General features: G+C 36.3%; 4 long non-coding RNA genes across 5 annotated transcripts; 1 reads left to right on the top strand and 3 right to left on the bottom strand.

The window, feature by feature from the left end:
* Positions 1-162: 162 nt before the first annotated feature.
* Positions 163-1,965, bottom strand: LOC148910599 (uncharacterized). Its single transcript, XR_016119941.1, has 2 exons — positions 1,534-1,965; positions 163-495 (listed from the first exon to the last, which is right to left on the bottom strand). It is a non-coding gene; the product is annotated as an uncharacterized LOC148910599 (long non-coding RNA).
* A 1,187-nt stretch (positions 1,966-3,152) lies between these two features.
* LOC116293683 (uncharacterized) lies at positions 3,153-4,342 on the bottom strand. Its single transcript, XR_004196837.1, has 2 exons — positions 4,000-4,342; positions 3,153-3,531 (listed from the first exon to the last, which is right to left on the bottom strand). It is a non-coding gene; the product is annotated as an uncharacterized LOC116293683 (long non-coding RNA).
* Positions 4,343-5,494: 1,152 nt separating this feature from the next.
* On the bottom strand, positions 5,495-6,685 carry LOC148910598 (uncharacterized). The gene is made up of 2 exons (XR_016119924.1): positions 6,343-6,685; positions 5,495-5,873 (listed from the first exon to the last, which is right to left on the bottom strand). It is a non-coding gene; the product is annotated as an uncharacterized LOC148910598 (long non-coding RNA).
* Positions 6,686-7,303: 618 nt separating this feature from the next.
* On the top strand, positions 7,304-9,098 carry LOC116293662 (uncharacterized). 2 transcript variants are annotated; one of them, XR_004196834.2, is made up of 3 exons: positions 7,313-7,472; positions 7,594-7,690; positions 8,066-9,098. It is a non-coding gene; the product is annotated as an uncharacterized LOC116293662 (long non-coding RNA). The 2 variants fall into 2 exon arrangements; XR_004196835.2 differs by lacking the exon at positions 7,594-7,690 and having other exon boundaries at positions 7,304-7,472.
* The last annotated feature ends 5,245 nt before the right edge of the window (positions 9,099-14,343 follow it).

Here is a 14,343-nt window from a genome sequence, read left to right as displayed (position 1 = left end):
CTGTCATAAATTTGATAACTTGAAATATATATATTTATATACCCTCCTCATTAGGAACAAAGTTAACTTTGTTAGGAACCACCTTTGTGCTAACACTCAATACTAAATACATTAAATTTTATAACTAGATTTCCTTAATATTATAGAATTACCACAAATAGATACTTTATAGACAGACTATTTATTTACTGGGTTTCATCGATTACATTGTAGATAGTAGATATTAATTTATAGGTAACTGTTAATACTTTCAACAAGGTTTAACATTTAGTAAGTATTTTTGGATTAAGAATCTAGGACAAGACATGAACAAGGGCATCTCATTTCTTGGCATTCCTGGCTGCAGCAGCTTGAGCCCTTGCAGGGAACGACCCGCTTTGGACTTGACCACCATGTTGCTTGGCATTCGAGGACTGTATGCGTGAAGCAGCTGCTTGTGTCATTGGGGTGTGAGATTTTCCACTGCCTTGACTTCCTTTGGGGTCCATTGTTCTTCTAAAAAGACAAACACATATTCACTTGACTGTCTCATAATCAAATATCCAGTGAATTCAATATTCTATAAAAAGAAAATTCGTTAAAGAAAGTAGGTTATTCGCCAAAAGCTGTAAATATATCTGATGCAACGTTGCACTTTCACAATTCTCGAAAAGAAATATTCGCAAAACATTTCAATTTGAATAACATGAATACATAGGTAGATATAACAATGCGGCGTCGCATTCCCGATTAGCACAAACATTCCAATTTGAATAACATAAATTAATACATAGAAAGATGCAGCATCGCATTCCATTAGCACAAACGCTTTTCTTAGAAAACCTCTTGACATTTACATCGGTCCCCTGTCTGATCAACAGTCCATGAAAAACAAGAGTCTGAATGTTTCGCAGAGATCGGAATTGTTGAAAGCTTCCTAGCCAGTTTCATACTCCCAGATTCGTTTGTTTTGATTAGCGTCACATACAGTGAGCTACACTGAGTGATGCTTCTGAAACAATTTTTAAATTATTTGAATCGACAAGCCTTGTCTATTAATGGCTCCTTCAATTTGCTCGATTTTCAAAATTGCATCGTTGCAGTTTCACTTTCGTTCTGCATACCTTCGGTTCTCATTCATATCTCTCGATCTCCTGCTCGCTCAAATATATTTTTCTGGTGAAAACTACTTAATTCCAGGTACCAGTTCTAGTTTTGTCTCAAGAAATCAGACAATTTGCAATTGTTATTTCAAAAAAAGCTGGTGCTGGCTGAGGTTTGTGAACTAGGCAAAGAAAATCGTCGACAACTTCTATGTAGTACATGAAGAAAACTAGTTGTTAAAGACAACGTTTCGCTGTCATCTCGACAACATCATGTATAATGAAAACTGTAAATATAGCTAAAGGAAGTGTGAAGGTTCAATGAATAACAATGAAATTGTATACCGAAAAGTACCTTAGTCAAATTCAATGTATTATGGGAATTTAGAGAATTACTACCTAACTATATAGAAATATGTTTACTGCTGTATATACGATTACTGAGTCTTACCAATATTTTTTAAACGGCTTTCACGGTTCAAGAAAACTTCTCAACGTAATCTTCTTCCACGAGAGACGAATTGAGAATGCACAATGAACAAGATGGGTACTGATTTATTGAAATATTGAATATCACGATTCTTGGAAAAATCTTCCTTAAGTGATTTGATTGGCTGGACGTGAAGTGAGGTAGAGAAGAATTTTATGCAACGTTGAATATGTCATAACATTGCAACATTCCAATTAGAATATTATTACAAACATTTCAGAAAGCATTCCAATGAATATCTTGTAGACAAAGAAAGATGTCAGTATTTAATCTGCCAATTCTCGGAAAGAAAGATTTGTCAAAACATTCCAATTTGAATTACTTCTACATAAAGTAATGCAACGTTGCATTTCATCAGTCTGCCAATTCTCGAAAAGAAAATTTTCAGAACATTGCAATTTGAATATCTTGTACATAGAAAGATGCAACGTTGCTTTTAACCAGCCAGTTCTCGGAAAGAAAGATTTTTAGAACATTGCAATTTTTATATCTTTGTAAATAAAATAATACAACGTCGCCACATTCTTGTAAAGAAACTAAGATTTGCAGTTAACATCAACTCGTAAATGGAAAACGTTTCACTTTCACAATTCTCGGAAAGAAATACAGTAAAAACCCGCGAGTAAGAACCTACATTTTTAGAGCTAGCCAAAACAGGTTCTTGTTTAAATGGTAGTTAACACAATTTTAGGCTATCTAGGTTCTTAAATAGATTCTTATTCCTGTGTAAAAAAACAAATAAAATTCAGCTACAAGATAAACTGAATATGGTAATCAGCCTATTTTTCAATCAACCCCACCTCCATCAACAACAACCTAGAACATTAGTTGATTTATCTGCACGGCAATGGCAAGCTCCTATTTTTCCAAACAGGATTCTAACCCAGCTCTGCATCACTAAATGATGGTTTTTGAAAATAAGAACCTATTTTTCATTTTCTAGGCTAAATAGGTTCTTGTTTAAAGGGGGTATAAATGACAAATTTGAGGCTAACAGGTTCTTAATTTTCAGGTTCTTACTCGCGGGTTTTTACTGTATTTGTAGAATTCCAATTTGAATATCATAAACACATAGAAAGATGCAACGTCGCATTTTCATGAGAAAAAACACTTTCTTAGTAAACCTCTCTTGATGATTTACATCCTCGTTTGTGATCTCAGTCCATGGGGGAAAAAAAGTTTTCTCCGAATATTTCGTATGACTTTAAAAAAAGATTTGTCAGAACATTCCAATTTGAATTACTTCTACATAAAGTAATGCAACGTTGCATTTCATCAGTCTGCCAATTCTCGAAAACAAATTTTTTCCAGAACATTGCAATTTGAATATCTTGTACATAGAAAGATGCAACGTTGCTTTTAATCAGCCAGTTCTCGGAAAGAAAGATTTTTAGAACATTGCAATTTGAATATCATAAACTTTTCATGAGCAAAAACGCTTTCTTAGTAAACCTCTCGCAATGATTTACATCCCCGTTTTATATCTCAGTCCATGATAAAAATAAAGTTTTCTCCAAATATTTCGTATGACTTTAGGGCCTTCTTAAGTTTCCCGTTTTAAAGACACAACCAAGAGATAGTTTATATGGGAAACTCAGTTTATTCATTTATTCTCTCCTTCATTGTGGCAAAAGAAGTAGTTGAGTAAGTTACGGAATTTTTAGTTTACAAAAACATTACGAAGGGATTGTCATTACTTGACTAAGCTATGAAACAGGTTTAGACTTCAGACTAAGTGTTTAATCAGCTAAAATCTATAGTATTTTAGTCTTTCTTGGTTGCAAAGATCATTTATTGCTCTCCTCCTTTGCTGCCTTTTCATTCCTTTCAGCTGCAGCTTTCATTCTCTCCACTTGACCGTCATTCTCTTTGTGAGCCTTTTCAACCCTTGCAACATCTTCTTTTGTCGTAAGATTCTTTTTTCCTTGCTTTTCGCTGTCACCCATTTTGATAGAAAAACTAAAACAAAGCAGTTTCAATTGAGATGAGTTTATATTTTCTAGCCTCCGAAAAAAAGTGCGCATGCTATGGTATAATTACCGAGGAAAGAGAAACCAAAAAAAGCCCTTCACAACATTTGGATGCGTATATTATTGATTTTCACTTGCTTTGGAACCCAATCGGAGTCCGACAAACTTGAAGCCGAACTCATGCATAAGATGAAAAACTCATAAACACATGCCAAGAAAAACTGTCTGGGCTTCTCGGGTTTTTCCCAATTCTGACGCGCTTCTGACTCCGACTACGACACCGTTTTCTGCCGATTTGAACGCAGTTTGTCATGAGCTGCTTGGAAGTCTAATTCTTGAGATCAAATCTTATAGTCTTTAACCTCAACTCAGTCAATGCGTCACACTTTATCCAACGGTAAAACAACAAAAAATGCAGTAAAGTTTAAAAGAGTTCTATTTCACTTGCAATATGTACCTGAGTTTGTAGCTAGTTCTCTTGGTGATTGTCGACAGATTCGGCTAGTGCAGAACTGGTGACTGAATCGATGGACAAAAGTCCTAAATATATAAGGATCAATCTTCAAGGGAAATCACCTTGTTTATCTCATAGGGAAAACAGGTAAAACAGGTTTAGCAGTCGACCAATAGTGACAACCTTCGTGAAAAAAATCCCCTAGTCTGTAAACACATTATGTCTATGCAAAGATGTACATGATTGGCCGGTTAAAGTGTCGTATGATTCTTGTCAGTCGCACGCGGTAATGGGTCATACTAAGGATATAAAGATTCGGGGAAAGACCCCAATCGATATGCACGATATGTTGTTTGCATCACAGAAAAATTGTTACAAAGATTCAGGAATTAAAATCCCCCAATTTGATATGCATGATAAATTGTTAGTGCCACTACGCAGATGTTTCGTGAAACTAAGATTTGCAGTTAACATCAACTCGTAAATGGAAAACGTTTCACTTTCACAATTCTCGGAAAGAAATACAGTAAAAACCCGCGAGTAAGAACCTACATTTTTAGAGCTAGCCAAAACAGGTTCTTGTTTAAATGGTAGTTAACACAATTTTAGGCTATCTAGGTTCTTAAATAGATTCTTATTCCTGTGTAAAAAAACAAATAAAATTCAGCTACAAGATAAACTGAATATGGTAATCAGCCTATTTTTCAATCAACCCCACCTCCATCAACAACAACCTAGAACATTAGTTGATTTATCTGCACGGCAATGGCAAGCTCCTATTTTTCCAAACAGGATTCTAACCCAGCTCTGCATCACTAAATGATGGTTTTTGAAAATAAGAACCTATTTTTCATTTTCTAGGCTAAATAGGTTCTTGTTTAAAGGGGGTATAAATGACAAATTTGAGGCTAACAGGTTCTTAATTTTCAGGTTCTTACTCGCGGGTTTTTACTGTATTTGTAGAATTCCAATTTGAATATCATAAACACATAGAAAGATGCAACGTCGCATTTTCATGAGAAAAAACACTTTCTTAGTAAACCTCTCTTGATGATTTACATCCTCGTTTGTGATCTCAGTCCATGGGGGAAAAAAAGTTTTCTCCGAATATTTCGTATGACTTTAAAAAAAGATTTGTCAGAACATTCCAATTTGAATTACTTCTACATAAAGTAATGCAACGTTGCATTTCATCAGTCTGCCAATTCTCGAAAACAAATTTTTTCCAGAACATTGCAATTTGAATATCTTGTACATAGAAAGATGCAACGTTGCTTTTAATCAGCCAGTTCTCGGAAAGAAAGATTTTTAGAACATTGCAATTTGAATATCATAAACTTTTCATGAGCAAAAACGCTTTCTTAGTAAACCTCTCGCAATGATTTACATCCCCGTTTTATATCTCAGTCCATGATAAAAATAAAGTTTTCTCCAAATATTTCGTATGACTTTAGGGCCTTCTTAAGTTTCCCGTTTTAAAGACACAACCAAGAGATAGTTTATATGGGAAACTCAGTTTATTCATTTATTCTCTCCTTCATTGTGGCAAAAGAAGTAGTTGAGTAAGTTACGGAATTTTTAGTTTACAAAAACATTACGAAGGGATTGTCATTACTTGACTAAGCTATGAAACAGGTTTAGACTTCAGACTAAGTGTTTAATCAGCTAAAATCTATAGTATTTTAGTCTTTCTTGGTTGCAAAGATCATTTATTGCTCTCCTCCTTTGCTGCCTTTTCATTCCTTTCAGCTGCAGCTTTCATTCTCTCCACTTGACCGTCATTCTCTTTGTGAGCCTTTTCAACCCTTGCAACATCTTCTTTTGTCGTAAGATTCTTTTTTCCTTGCTTTTCGCTGTCACCCATTTTGATAGAAAAACTAAAACAAAGCAGTTTCAATTGAGATGAGTTTATATTTTCTAGCCTCCGAAAAAAAGTGCGCATGCTATGGTATAATTACCGAGGAAAGAGAAACCAAAAAAAAGCCCTTCACAACATTTGGATGCGTATATTATTGATTTTCACTTGCTTTGGAACCCAATCGGAGTCCGACAAACTTGAAGCCGAACTCATGCATAAGATGAAAAACTCATAAACACATGCCAAGAAAAACTGTCTGGGCTTCTCGGGTTTTTCCCAATTCTGACGCGCTTCTGACTCCGACTACGACACCGTTTTCTGCCGATTTGAACGCAGTTTGTCATGAGCTGCTTGGAAGTCTAATTCTTGAGATCAAATCTTATAGTCTTTAACCTCAACTCAGTCAATGCGTCACACTTTATCCAACGGTAAAACAACAAAAAATGCAGTAAAGTTTAAAAGAGTTCTATTTCACTTGCAATATGTACCTGAGTTTGTAGCTAGTTCTCTTGGTGATTGTCGACAGATTCGGCTAGTGCAGAACTGGTGACTGAATCGATGGACAAAAGTCCTAAATATATAAGGATCAATCTTCAAGGGAAATCACCTTGTTTATCTCATAGGGAAAACAGGTAAAACAGGTTTAGCAGTCGACCAATAGTGACAACCTTCGTGAAAAAAATCCCCTAGTCTGTAAACACATTATGTCTATGCAAAGATGTACATGATTGGCCGGTTAAAGTGTCGTATGATTCTTGTCAGTCGCACGCGGTAATGGGTCATACTAAGGATATAAAGATTCGGGGAAAGACCCCAATCGATATGCACGATATGTTGTTTGCATCACAGAAAAATTGTTACAAAGATTCAGGAATTAAAATCCCCCAATTTGATATGCATGATAAATTGTTAGTGCCACTACGCAGATGTTTCGTGATAGACTTACGATTGATATGAATACCAGACATTTTAGAATCCATAAAAAAGAATAAAAACTTGGATTCAAAAAGCCAAGAAATTACTGAGTAACTACTTTTTTCAAACGACTTTAAAAAATTTTTAAATTTCAATCGCAATTAGGGAAACTGAAAATAACTGTTATTAGCCATTTCCACCAAATTTGCGATTTTTGGGGCACTCCATATTTGGTCAATTTTGAAGCCAAGTGTTTTATTCTTTTTTATGGATTCTAAAATATCTGGTCGTAAGTCTATCACGAAACATCTGCGTAGTGGCACTAACAATTTATCATGCATATCAAATTGGGGGATTTTAATTCCTGAATCTTTGTATCAATTTTTCTGTGATGCAAACAACATATTATGCATATCGAATTGGGGTCTTTCCCCAATCCATTACCGCGTGCGACTGACAAGAATCATACGACACTTCAACCGGCCAATCATGTACATCTTTGCATAGACATAATGTGTTTACAGACTAGGGGATTTTTTCACGAAGGTTGTTATTGGTCATCCGTACCTGTTTTACCTGTTTTCCCTATGAGATAAACAAGGTAATTCCCCTTGAAGATTGACCCTTATATATTTAGCACTTTCGACCATCGATCACCATTGGCTCTGCACTAGCCGAATCTGTCGACAAGCTACAAATCCAGGTACATATTTATGTTTCATATATCTTTAGATTCTATATTTAATAGACCGTCTCTACATATTGCAAGTGAAATAGAACTCTTTTGAACTCACTTTACTGCTATATTATCTGTTTACCGTTAGATAAAGTGTGACTGAGTCCATTGAAAGAGATTTGAACTGAAAATTACGACCGCTTCCGAAAAAGCTTCATTGAGGAAGTATATATTATCAGAAAAAGGTGTGGTATTGTGCTGTTATGTGATGTTATGACGCCTGACGAGCGGTTTTCACTGTCAAGTTTATGGGTGAACTTTTTTCAGCTTTTAAAGAAGTGCGCCCCAAGTATATTAGCAAATGTCATAATGAAGGGATTTTTTTTCGTTTCTCTTTCCTAATGATACATAATCAGGATTCTTCTTCGTTGCTTAAAATTCGGAAAGAACTACTCGCGAATCACTTAACTTGAGATGAGAATGACAAACGACGAGGCCCCAAAGTTGGCGCCAAGACCAACTCATTTGTCAATGAAACCAAAATGATGGCGGACCAAGAATACAGCTATGTTTACTTTGTTCTATAAACGAATCATATGCAAACCTTTGTTTTGTTTTAGTTTTCTATCAAAATGGGTGACAGCGAAAAGCAAGGAAAAAAAGAATCTTACGACAAAAGATGATGTTGCAAGGATCCAGAAGGCCCAAAAGGATCCGGGACATACCGAGAAAGGCAGCTATGTGAGCAGAATGCAATCTGCAGCTGATAAGAGGGAGAACGCGGGGTCCGACGACAAGAAATGACCTTTGCAACCAAGAAAGAAAAAGTCTAGATTTTAATTGTTCTACTAAACACTGCTGTCTAAAGTCTGTTATACCTGTTATAACTTAGTTATGATAATTTGATTAGAGTGCTTTTAGTCTCACTGTTGAATAGTTAGATAATTTTTTATAAAATAATTGGGATACTACGCGCGCTATGATTGGTCGAAAACCATGTTTGATGAGAGTATCAAAACACGCTACCGTAATTTTTTATCTATCGCGCGCGCTCATTGGCCAGTTTGAATAAGACGGCACGTAGGGAGAATTTACTTAGACTTTGCTTTTTTTCGATCTTTTCGCGCGTTTGTTATTTTATAAAACAAATCAAAAACAGTTTTCTGTGTTTGATACTCTGATCAAAACACTTGGGATGTTGGGAGAACACTCGAGAAGCTGGACACCACTCCGCTACGCGTCATGGTTTCCTATGCTCCTCTCGTGTTCTCTCAACATCCAGCGTGTTTTGATCAGAGTGTCAAACACGGAAAACTGTTTTTGATCTGTTAAATCTAACTTAGATAACTATTTAGTTGACGTCACCTAAAATAGTAAAAGCGCGCCAAATAACGGTCATGCTAATCCGGGGGGTTGTTTTACCAGAAAATGAGTGAATAGACATTCATTTGTATCATCGTTTCTCCCCCTGATCTCAGTAGCTGTTTACTCGTAGTTTCAAATTTAGTTGACGTCACCTATTCAACAGTGAGACTAAAAGCACTCTATACGATTATAAGTTTGTAAAATATACATCGAATTTTTAAGTCAAGACTCATACAGAGAATGATAAATAAATTGATGTGGAAATAAACCGGCAGTTTTTTTTGAAAACGATTGGTTAATCATGTTGTCGTGTCTTTAAAACGAGGATTTAAAACCCTAAGAATCATATATTTCTATCTTAGGGGAAAAAAAAACAGTATTCATCTTATGATAATGCAACGGCTATTTCTCATTAGAATTTTAATGTAACTGCAAATTTTTCTTTCTATTCCGAGAATTGCAGAAATAGACCATTTCACAGATATCCCGCGGCTCAACCTCAGCCTCGTCAGCGTGTAATATATTTAGAAATTGCCTACAACCTGTGAAATTTTTAAGTGTTTCGATTGTTCCCCCCTCCCCCTCCCCCCGCCGAAAGCATTATTAAATGAAATGATTGCAGACTTGACAGAAACTAATGGAAGAAGGTGCTGAGGAATTGTTCAGAAACCGGAAAAGAATTTGTTACACTGAGGAGAAAAAATATATAAGCTATGGTATATTTTCTATATGATTTTCTAATTGAAAAAGAAAATCGAAAAAAGAAACAAAAGCTTGAGTAGTCGTAAAGTTTAGGTCACCCATCCAGGTACTAACTTCGCCCAACCGGGCTTGACTCAGTGTCTTGGAAGACCATTTTTTCCCCACTGGACCACGGTTCCAGGTGAATCAAAATAACAATAGCCGTGAAAACAATACACCGAATAGTCTAGACTTTTTAGCATCAATTTTTCAACCGATTCCGTGCGTGGCAGAGATGCAAGGGATTAGCCGATATGGTCTGGGGGCCGGCTGGTCTCTCCCCTGATGCTTCGGCTAGAACATTTTCTTGCGTAATTCGTACACCCAAGGGCAGAAGGATTTAATCGCCGTCAGGTCCGAAGTCCATACGACGCCTCAGCTCTGCGTATGTCTCGGGGGTATGGCAAAGTTGAATCGATTTTTTAACATTTCTTTTGCCTCGAAGGTTCGAGCCCCACAATACTTTTTTATTCAGTAAGAATTTGTTTAACTTTTTTCATTGAAGTGAAAGTATTAACATTTGAAGTTTAATTTTTTTAGATAAAAAATATACTTTCTTGGCTTACGATCGGCATTGTCAGTTAAGCAATCCGTCGATCCGGAAAGTACGCCGAGTTTTGTTTATGCTTTATAAAATAAAACTGCAAAATATTACGCAAAACAGGTCATGTGATCTGCTTGTTCAATCAAACCTAAGCAAATACCCCCTAATTCACCTTTTCGACGCTAGCCGTCACGGGGTATAAATTGTTTTAGATTGTGTTACGGTCACCAAAAAGTTCGGACATTGTTCTCGAATTTCCGTACAAATGTACTAACTCTAAATGAACTATTTACTTGGTTCATGTTTAGTTAGTTCTCTAAATACAAGTAAATGATCATTTTTCTAGCTTGATTGAAGCTTTTCTTACTGCTGTTAAGAGAGCTAACAAAAGAAATTTACCTAAATTTTCTCTTTAAAGTCAGTGAATTTGCCCGGGGGGGGGGGGGGGGGGGTACTCCCCTATATTTGCTATACGGGTATGTGCCGGCCTATAGGGTATGGTTTTTCGGCTTTTGGGTCTAGGGTAGGGTATCATTTTTTGACATTTTGTCTGGGATAGAGTATCATTTTAGTCTGGGATAGGGTTAACGATTTGGTCATTTTTGTCTGGCGAATAGGCTACGCTTTCTGCCTGCACAAAAACAATTAAACGTTAGTAAATATTGATTGCAACCCATTGTAAGACCGTATTTTCTGTCTTTTAGTCAGGGATAGGGTGTACAATTCTTAGTTTTAGTCTGGGGTAGGGTATGTAAAATCAAAATTTCAGGTCTGGGATAGGGTCAGGGTTTTGAGGTCCTGGCGGCACACCCCTACCCAAGTTGGGGTGGTAGTACCTCCCCCCCCCCCCCCCCGGGTAAATTTGTATGGAAATCCGAGAATAATGTCCGAACTCTTAAGTGACCGTAACACAATCCAAGTTAGCGCCGAAAAGGTGAATTGATCAGCCCGCAATTTTAAAGGGCCTGATCTGTGAGCACGTTATGCGTACCCTGATTTGATTATCGTTGATTGTCGTTTTATGGATCAAGCAAAATACGATTTTTCTAAACAACTGATTTAGTAATTCATAGAAACATCTAGTTCACAGTCCCAAAATAAATGATCGCCTTCATGATACGTAACGTGTTGTTTTTAAAACTATTTCCTTTATAAATAGCTTTAAAATGATTTGTGATTGTATCGCTTTAAAAAAAGCTCTTCTGCGTCCTTAGCGCTTGATCTGCCGGCATTCTTTACTTTGATAACTCGCCGATTTGAGATGTTGTCTTTTAATTTGTTGTCATCGTGTCTGCTACCATCTCTGCTGAAAGATATGAAGAATAGCATTAATGATCTCCCTTATTGAACCGCCATTGGAGGCATCAACTTGCAGCAGTGGACGCCCATTCTTGATTTTATTTATTTATTTATTTATTTCGTGATTCGCCCAAGGGCAGGTGATAATACAATAGATAGATAATAATAGATAATAGATAATTGATAAATGATAATTAAGTAAGATAAGGATTGACAAAATAAACTAGATCTAAAAAGCAGATTTTTTCTGTCAAAATCAGTTTTTATCCTAGCTCTTCCTTTCCTTTCCTTTCACTTTCAGAGCAGGTTTAATGCGATTAAAAAGCGAAACGTCAATTCACTTTACTCTGAAAGGGCTTTCGTATGCCGGCTAAGCGCTGTGATTGGTTGGTGCAGGCCGAGGATTTCCTACTTTTGATTGGTTAATGTTCTTAGCTTGTTACTGAGAAGCAAGAATTAATCTAAGAAGTGTGCCTTGTTGATTGCAAGGGTTGGATTGGAGACATTTAAGTCACGAAAAACGAGCGTAGAAAAATAGAATTAAAAGTATAAAGCAGTAAATATGTAAATAATGTACCAACACATCAAGTCCAACATCCCGCGGGGTTCAAAATCATCCATTTGGCTAACATTCTCCATTATAGACGGACGACCTCTCCTAAGAATGTTTATAGCTTTTTCTTCATTAGGCCATAGATCAAAGCCATAAGACATGTTTTCATTATCAACTCACTATTAAAAATTAGACTTCAGTTTGTGCAATAACTGATTCCCCGGCTTACACTCGTGATTATTTTTTCTCGTGTAACGAAGTTCATCGTTTATAGTGACGAAAAGTCGAAATAAATAAAATTAAATTGATTTTCTCATACCAAGTATTTATAATGGCTGCTGTCAGTGCAAATCTTATATATATATTTTTATTTTCGAGAAATTTAATCATCCGGTAATTCGCAAAATATCCTTTATATTCTCAAAATGTCTGAGATTAAAAATCACTTTAAGTTCGATTTGTGGCCGATGATTTGGATTTTAATACTAAATGGTGGAACTAAACGTAAATGAAGGGAGCCTTAAAGCTATAAAACTCTGTGCAATTTGATATGATGTTGTTTTGAAGTCGCGCGATTAAATAGATAAAAGCTTCAAGTCCTTGAAGTAAGTTAATTGATAATACCTCATATGTGCATCCGCTCTTCCAAGATGAATGGCTTGCGCTCTTGATGATGACAATCTTATCTTATTAGTTACGTAACCAAATGAATGTCTTTTCGACTTTCATTGTATGAGAACAAAAAATTAAACATTGCGGTTGGTTGTTTATATGAAAGAAAGAAAGAAAGAAAGAAAGAAAGAAAGAAAGAGAGAGAGAAAGAAAGAAAGAAAGAAAGAAAGAAAGAAGGAAAGAAAGAAAGAAAGAAATAGAGAGATAGGTCCTCCCATCTCTCTCCGCCTTCCTCCCTCCTCCCTCCCTCCTCCTCCTCCAAGCCTCCCGCCCGCCCTCCCTCCTTCCCTCCCTCCCTCCCTTCCCTCCTCTCTCTCTTTCCCTCCCTCCGTCGCTCCCGACCTCCTATCCCTTGCCCTCCCTCCAGCCCTCCCCTACTCGTTCGGTGTTCTGCTCTCCGCTACCTTCCATCCCTCCCCCGCCCTCTCCTCCTCCCTCCCTCCCCGCCCTCCCTGCTCTCCCTCCCTCCCCGTCTCCCTCCCAAAGAAAGAAAGAAAGAACACAAGCTGTGCACTTAAAGTTCTAGGAAATTCTATTCTATTCTTTATTTACAAATAAATTCGATTCTAATTTCAAAAATAATAATCTTGATTTGGACCCCAAAGTTAGGTATATAATTTTGGCCAAAAAAAGTAGAAAAAGGAACAACAAAAAGAAAAGCAGAAGCAACCCACAAAAAGAAAGAAAACGAAGACAGGAACAACACCACAACAACAACAACAAAAAAAAAACAACAACAAACAAACAAAAACAAAAAACAAAAAACAAAAAAAAAACAAAAAACACAGTAATCCAATTATTTTTCAAGATGCGTAATTTTTTCTTTTATTTATTTATATTGTTTGTTTTTTGATGTTGTTTTCAACAAAAACCTGATAACGAGTAATTGTGCGTGACTGAGTTTCGTTAATACTTCAGTTCAAAATTACCACCCTGTTACCTATAAATCCTTCTTCGATTTTGCTTCAAATCAAAACAAGAAAGCATGTTCACATATCAAACGACAGGGGAGGGGAAAAACCACTCAACATTGATCAAAATACACTTCAAAAATGATTTCAATCCAAATAAACTACAAACAACGTTGATGTCATTCAATTATCATTGCACTTGAGCTCCCTCTAAATTTTGATTTAATTAAGCAATAATTTTATTTTCGACGAATAACTGAGCCAGCTTAAACTCGCTGAGAATTTATCTATATTCTGTTTAGACTCTTGCAATTGTATAATACGAAGTAGTTCCTTGTGGTGTTGGTTTCCACATATTTTTTAGGAAGTTGCGGACAAATCCTGTTAAAAGTCAGTGTCTTATTATTCTTGATATATCGGGTTTGATAAGGCGAACTAATTGTCACCTTTTTTCGGTGTTAGTTTTTGTCCTTCAACGTCTACGATACCACCAACACTATTTATTTTAAAAAGCCCATCTGTATATTGTATTTGACTTATATTTTTCTCATTTATAGCAACTAAATTACAAAACAAATGAAATATCTATGTGGGTATATTTCTACGATTTTGTACTCGTAGTTTCATTTCAGTCTATTTGCACCTCGCATGAGTTCGTAAAGCTCTAGTAAAATAATGTCAATCTTAATGAAATTTTGGCTACGGAAGATCATTAATAAAACAACCGTACATCCCCGCTTTCAAGCACTTCGAAAAACCCCGATGGAGAGCACACTACACAGAACCTACGAGATGTAATACTCCTTCCTCATG

Source organism: Actinia tenebrosa, unplaced genomic scaffold, assembly GCF_029948245.1.
Source record: "Actinia tenebrosa isolate PJP-AT-01 unplaced genomic scaffold, QUT_ActTen_1.0 PGA_scaffold16__25_contigs__length_10494907, whole genome shotgun sequence".
NCBI classification, from domain to species: Eukaryota; Metazoa; Cnidaria; class Anthozoa; order Actiniaria; family Actiniidae; genus Actinia; species Actinia tenebrosa.
Note: the sequence above shows the minus strand (reverse complement) of the source record. Positions and strands in the feature narration are given on the sequence as shown.